Genomic DNA, 6,623 nt, shown 5'->3' on the forward strand with positions numbered 1-6,623 from the left:
TGCAGGAAGTCTTGTTACTTGCAACCAGAATTTTGATGCCTGGTAGTGCTCTTTAGTTAAGGCTACTGCTCAGTGTAAAGCATCAGAAGGGGCTTGTTTAGGGTATCTTTGCTATTGATAGTAAACACATAGAAGAGTTTGACATTAATACAATGTGCTGGCTTCTTTCTATAGGGCTAGCACAACAAATATATTTATATAGTGACTCTGCTATTGTTTTTTGCTTCACAAGAGCCGCTGAATATGTTGGAATATACTGTTCAGCCACAACACGAACTCTGTCAATGATTTCTAAACTTGCCCTTGGGTTATCTGTGTTTGCTGTTCCTCGCTAGACTCATTTAATTATAATCTGTGAGGAGTCCACATGGACTTGAATATTGTTTGCAAGTAACATCTTTGGATTCAAGTGACTTGTAGAACTGTAATTATTTTAACATTTGAAGCTAATTCAATTTTTTAGTCATGTAGAAGCCAGTTTAGCAACATTACTTTGGAATGGTCCACACCCACTTTTACAGTGTTTGCAGTCAAAGTTACCCCTCTAGTGCTTCAAGCAGGCTGAAATAAACACATCACTTTGAAAATGTAAGTTGAGACAGGGTATGTGATGTGTTTGCAAATTTCAGTGGAACTACAAATGTGGCAACTGTCCCAATTTTGAAGTACAGAGGAAGTGAGGTGTGTGACTGCAACCATCAGCTCTTGATTAGTGTTACCCTCTGAGAAAGAACTTAAACCTGCTGAAGTGACAAAAAATCAGGGAAGAATCCATCATGCATTTACTCTACGTAAGCATGTTTTTAAATACTTACTGTCTTTTTTTAATGCTACATAATGGGATGCAGTAACTGCATGAACAGAAAGAGTTGCTTATTGAACCCTTGAAATCTGTGAAAATAAAAAGACTGGTTAAGCTAGATTCCTGAAGATTACATTTTACTCATATATATTAAGTTAAAGAGCAGCTTGCAAGTTGGTGACTGCAGAGTATTAATGTGCAATAAAATGAAGCAGAATTTTGGAAAAGAATGTCTATTTTTGCACTACAATAACCTTAATATAACAGTAGCTTTTGTTTACATTTTTGTGCCTGCCCTTAAAAACAAACAAACAGTTTAATAACAAGGATATGGATAGTAACAATAGTTTTGCAACAGAAATGGTCAAAATGTATGTTTGTGTGCATACGATGGCCCACAGCTTTAGAGACCAGAAACAGTTAAGGACTAGAAGAAGTAACAGCCATCAGGACCATTAGTCCTGATAGCTATCACTATCAGAACATCTTGGTGATGTTGATAGTGTTAGCTCATGTTGTGTTGTATCACAGTATTGTAAAATTTACTGCCAAATGAATACAACACAACTAGTATTGCACGTTTATACTGGAGTATTGATACTATGTACTATAAACAAAACTATATTTTATAGTGCCATGTGAGAGACAGAGAGAGAGAGAGAGAGAGAGAGTGAGAGTGAGCTGACCAATGTAAAGTTTACGTTTGCATTTTGTCAAGTTAATTCTCTGACAGATCTGATCTGTGACCATGACTCCCAATAGCAGCAATACCAGAAGCTGCTGCTGATAGTGGAACTGAAGCTGCTGTGTGTACCACAGCAGTGCTGTGTGTAAGGAACCACACCAGCTATCAGTCTCACATGTCCTTGGCTTCGTCATTCATTCTGTAATCCACTGTTATTACTGGGATTACAATTTCTCCGTCTACAGTGAGTGATGCACACAACCACGTATTTCCTTACAGATTACAACATTGAAGTCTCTGTCTGTACAAAAATGCACCCAGGGTCAAAGCTAGCTCTGTTGTTCAGAAAAGTGTGGATTTAGATGTCCTGACAAGTTGGACTTTTCTACAAAGACACAAACACAAGAAGTCACCATAATAGAAAATTAGGAAATGGCAGGTTATTAGCAAAAAGGACCAGCTTCCCCACCTACAATTGCACACTTTGGTTATGTGATGTGATATGTGTTTTGAAGAGCACTGCTTAAAATGCCTGCGCTTTCCTCTGAATTACTGCCATTATGTCTCATGAAATACAAAAAATCCAGCACTCATTTCCAAGAGATATTAAGTAGAAAGTTAGTAAAAAACAAGTTAATTCAAAAGTCTTTGAGATGACCATTTGAATCTTGTGCACAATAAGAATGTGTTTTCGTAACAGCGCATTTGTGCAAAGAAAACTACATATTATGGCTGCTGGAGTCCTGGGCTGTTAGTGTGGCTAAAAGTCTTACTGTTTTATTAAAGTCAGTATACCTGGCTGAAGTCACATGCTAGGTTTACAGATTGCAGTGATTGCCATTATACTCTGCAAAGCTATGCAAAACTTGAGAGTCTACATTATTGCATTCAATCATTTAGAACATCTCATTAGGTAACTTGGGATATTATAGTGTATTTATCCTTTTTGAAATGCTTCCAAAAAAGCTGAATCAGGTTGAAGTCTTTTGACTGCTGAGGAGAGATCATGCAAGTCAAGTCACACCTCAATATTTACTTAATTTTTCTCACTTCATCAGCTCCCCTGGACAATTCAACACAAGGTTGTGGACAGTGTTGTGGTAGTTACATGCCTACATACACCAACTCTGAACTTTACATCAGTAATGTCACAACAATACCTGGTTTCAGTATTTCTCTCTCTCTGAACACACTCACTCCTCCTACATTACAATTTAGTTGCAACTGAATAAATGTTTATGTGCATAAAATGTCATTAACAAATAACTATCGCGTTGAAACATAAGACTATATTCATACAAGACTTTCCTTTATATTTTAATAAAGAATTTCAGTATTTGTAGCTCTACACTTGGTCAGCAGGTTCTTAGGTAAATCTAATGACTGTATTGTTACCATCTGTGGTGGTATGATCTTTGTTCAGCTGACTTTGTATCTGAGATAAGGTGCTGTTTGTTAGACAGCAGATTATCTCAGCAAGGCATGCTGATCTCCTGACATTCAGGTCATTTGAGGTTTGCCATTTAGGGTTTTGTCCTGTAGGACATTTTCTTTCTTTGTGACGGTGAGTTTACGGATGAGTTGTGAGTTACACTGAACACAATATGATACGTCGTTTCGCTGCAATTTGCTGTGAAAATCATTTTTCAGTACCAAAGTGATTCAAATTTAAGTCAGTATAACTATTACGAGCAAATGTAAACATGTTGTATTTCAACAAAGGCTTTCTCAGAAAATTAAAACAAGAGAAAAGACTATAACAACTCAGTCTGTGTCTGGTTTTGACTGATAATAAGCAATTCATATTAATGAACATAAATGTGTTGCAATCGCATATATGTTTATATTCTGTTTCTAAAGAGCTAAACTCTCTGGACATCTCACATTTGACATTTTTTCTCTTATTTATTACAGTATCAACCAATTATAATACATAGTTTTACGCTTGTGTTACTTGTTCTCTGCTTACTGATAGTTTTTATACATTTTGTGTATTTTTATTATTACATTTTAGAAATAAACAATTTATTGAAAGTGACATTAAGATTGTATTTAATTTGCTTTACCCGTCAGTGTGTATGCAATGCCCCACTCCTGGCACAGAATCTCCTAACACCACAGTTGACAAGTTTTAACTCCAAATTGCCTGTTTTGCATAGCCCAACTGATCTTGGAGCAGTGTCCATTCATTTAACAACAGTCGAACTGTGTCATATGACCTGTGACTTGCCTGCAAAATGTTTTGCCTGTAGTAAAGTCACTCCACTGAATACTGGCAGTAGTTTAATTCACTTTTCCTTTATCTACTGACCTCACCTGCAGCACTGTATGTTAATGTGTGATGTGGGAGGGAAATACAGGGAAAAAAGTAATAAAGTCCTGTATTACTTGGTTGTTAGTCTATCAAGTTGAAAGAAACATATTTGTTATTCCAAATACTGATGAACACATATGCACAACTTCATTTCATTATTTCAAAGTCATCCCATTGTAGGTGTGATGTTGTTTTGCATCAGTCTTGAATTTATTAACCTTACTAACCTTGCTCCATTTTTGTCTTTCAGGACTGTTCACAAAGTCACTTCAGTGGATGGCCCAGAAGTGGAGGCCAGATGGAAATTGGTCACATGACCGCCTCCAGGAAGGCGCGCTGAGCCTGGAACTGGCCAATGGGGTGAATCGCTACCCTAATGATGATGACGCGTCTATAGAAACAGAGCAGCAGAGGGCAGGAAGTGTGCCTCCAAGGCAAGCTGGGGTGCCAGGACATGGCAAGGTCAGTGACACCCAACAACAACAACAGCCATGTTGGAGCAGCAGCAGTGGTACAACCTCGGTGTACCTGTCCACCATGCAAATGTGGAGTATGCCCACAATCTGGTTGCTTTTTCAGCTATTGCGGGTTCCTTGCCTCCTTCTTCTCCTCCTCCTGCCTCCTCGTGCAGCCTAATACTGCCAGCTGTATGAGAAGTTCACTCAGGAGACAGGTGCTGGGGAACTCATGCCAGACTCTCTGCAGGGGCTCCTGAGGGAAACTGCCAGCCTCCTGAAGACCTGGACACCCTACAGTCAGCACTGAGCCAAGCCAAACACGGACACAAGCCCCAAACTGCAACTGCGTGGCCTGACTGTCCAGACTACCTTGAGTGGCTGGAGAAGAAGATTAAGCTAGCAACAGTGAGGATCAAAGCTCCCAAAAAATGTCTGATGCTCCTCCACACTTACAGCCTCATCATTTGCAGAATCACCCTCAGCCTCCAACAGGTGATTGGTGGCCACCATCTGTCTACTTCATGCTCCCACCATCAACAAGCAACTCCAAGCCCTCACCCAAACCAAGTGCCCTGCTCCAAACCTCCAATTCCCTGCTCCCCCCAGGTGCTTCTCCATAGCCAAGGAAAGAACATCAGTCTTCAGACAGCCATCGCCATTGATGCCCTCACCCAGTTATCTAGTCCACAAGCTGTCGGTCCTCCAGGTCAACCCATTACAAAAGTCACCTCCATCACCACCAACATACCCAGAACATCATATCGCAGCCTCCTAATGGCACAGGCTTGATCCCATCATCTCCTTGCACCCACTCATCTTCCTCACGCTCTCAGTCTGTCCCTCCAGGACTACACACCAGCCAGCAGACATCATGTGAACACCACAGACCCCAGTCACAGGGCCAGCCACCCCATGCTACCCCTCTCCCATCCTCTACCTCTCCCTTCCCAGGTCAGGGAAAACCTCAAGGCTTTAGCCCTAGCCTCCAGCAATGGCAGCAGGGCTCAGGCAGAGCCTCTGACAGAGGAATCCATGGATGTGTATGAAGTCTGAGCCCCAGTCTCACTTTGCCACTGCCACCTCACAGTAGCTCAGATCCTATGTCAGAGCTCAAACAGCTTCTTGGTGACACAAAGTGGCAAATTCAGCAATCCTACTTTCAAGCTTCCAGTTGTACAGCAGCTTAGCTTGAACCAGAATGGGGGTGTCCAGACACAGGACAACCCAGCACTGGCCAGGATAAAACAAGAAGTCAGACTCCCGGTGAGCACTACCACCACACTGCCTCCATGGGACAGCATGGCATGGCTAATGGTCAACAGCAGGGTCAGCACTACCCTGGCACTCCCCTGTCTCCGGGCCAAGCAGCCATCAGTCATTCCACTCAGGCAGCTCTGCAACGAGCACCTTCACTATAGGAGGAACCTCTTCTCTAACCACTCCTCTGACTTGGAGCACCAGGCCCGCATGCACCTCTGGCTTGCCAAAACTTGAAGAAATGGTGGCCACCAGGGTGGATGCCGGAAAGTTTGTCCATCTGGCCATCAAAACAGGAGCCCAAGGAACCCAAGAAGAAAAAAAGCAGCCAGGATTCCCGTCATTAAAGCTATGATGGGGATCTTATAGGCCTCCCTTCCTAAACCTAAACAGATAATCATCAAGAAGACAAGCAGAAAGCCTCCATGCCAACCTTCCTGCCTCAGACTCAAATCTCCATACAAAAACCACCAGTCCTCATGATGGACAGAGCCCCCAGCCCTTACCAGCTGCAAGCAGGTCCTCTCCCTCTCTGCCCTTCCACAGTAACTCCACTCAGGCTGCGCTGCAGGCCTCCCTGCCCCAGCCCAATCTCAGGTATCCATTTTCAATTCGCTTAATGACTCCCTCCTCCACCATTTCTGTTTTGTCAGAAAACACTCCAGCTGTCATGGGTGCTCTGCCCCCACCTGTGGCTCCTGCAACCCATGTTAGGTCAGAAGGAGCAGGCAGCCTGGCCTCTTGTAACACCAGCACCACCACACCTGTGACCTCCACATCTCCATCCAGACCTCAAGATTACAGAGTCTCATCAAAATGAGACGCCGAATATGAAGAGATTAATCCGCGCAGTTGAGGCTGAATTGGGGGACTCAGCCCTCAGATGCACCTGCCAGTACAGCCCATGGAGGAGACTGCTTCAACCCTAAGCAGGTATTCAACCGCATGATCAGTCCTCAGGACCATAGTCCCCACATCATCATCCAACACTCTCAGTCAATTCCTTAAATTCCAGCCATTCAAAGCAGCTCCACCACCTCATTCAGACCATCTGGAGATTGGAAGTCAACAAGGATGAGTCAGGGACCCCAAAGGAAAGCAGCCTTG

At 42.9% G+C, this 6,623-nt stretch overlaps 2 pseudogenes; both read left to right on the forward strand.

The window, feature by feature from the left end:
- Nucleotides 1-4,052: 4,052 nt before the first annotated feature.
- Nucleotides 4,053-5,453, forward strand: LOC127534636 (methylcytosine dioxygenase tet3-like; annotated as a pseudogene).
- On the forward strand, nt 5,172-6,328 carry LOC127534854 (methylcytosine dioxygenase TET3-like; annotated as a pseudogene).
- Nucleotides 6,329-6,623: the final 295 nt, after the last annotated feature.

The sequence above is a fragment of the Acanthochromis polyacanthus genome, chromosome 7 (genome assembly GCF_021347895.1).
Source record: "Acanthochromis polyacanthus isolate Apoly-LR-REF ecotype Palm Island chromosome 7, KAUST_Apoly_ChrSc, whole genome shotgun sequence".
Classification (NCBI taxonomy): domain Eukaryota; kingdom Metazoa; phylum Chordata; class Actinopteri; family Pomacentridae; genus Acanthochromis; species Acanthochromis polyacanthus.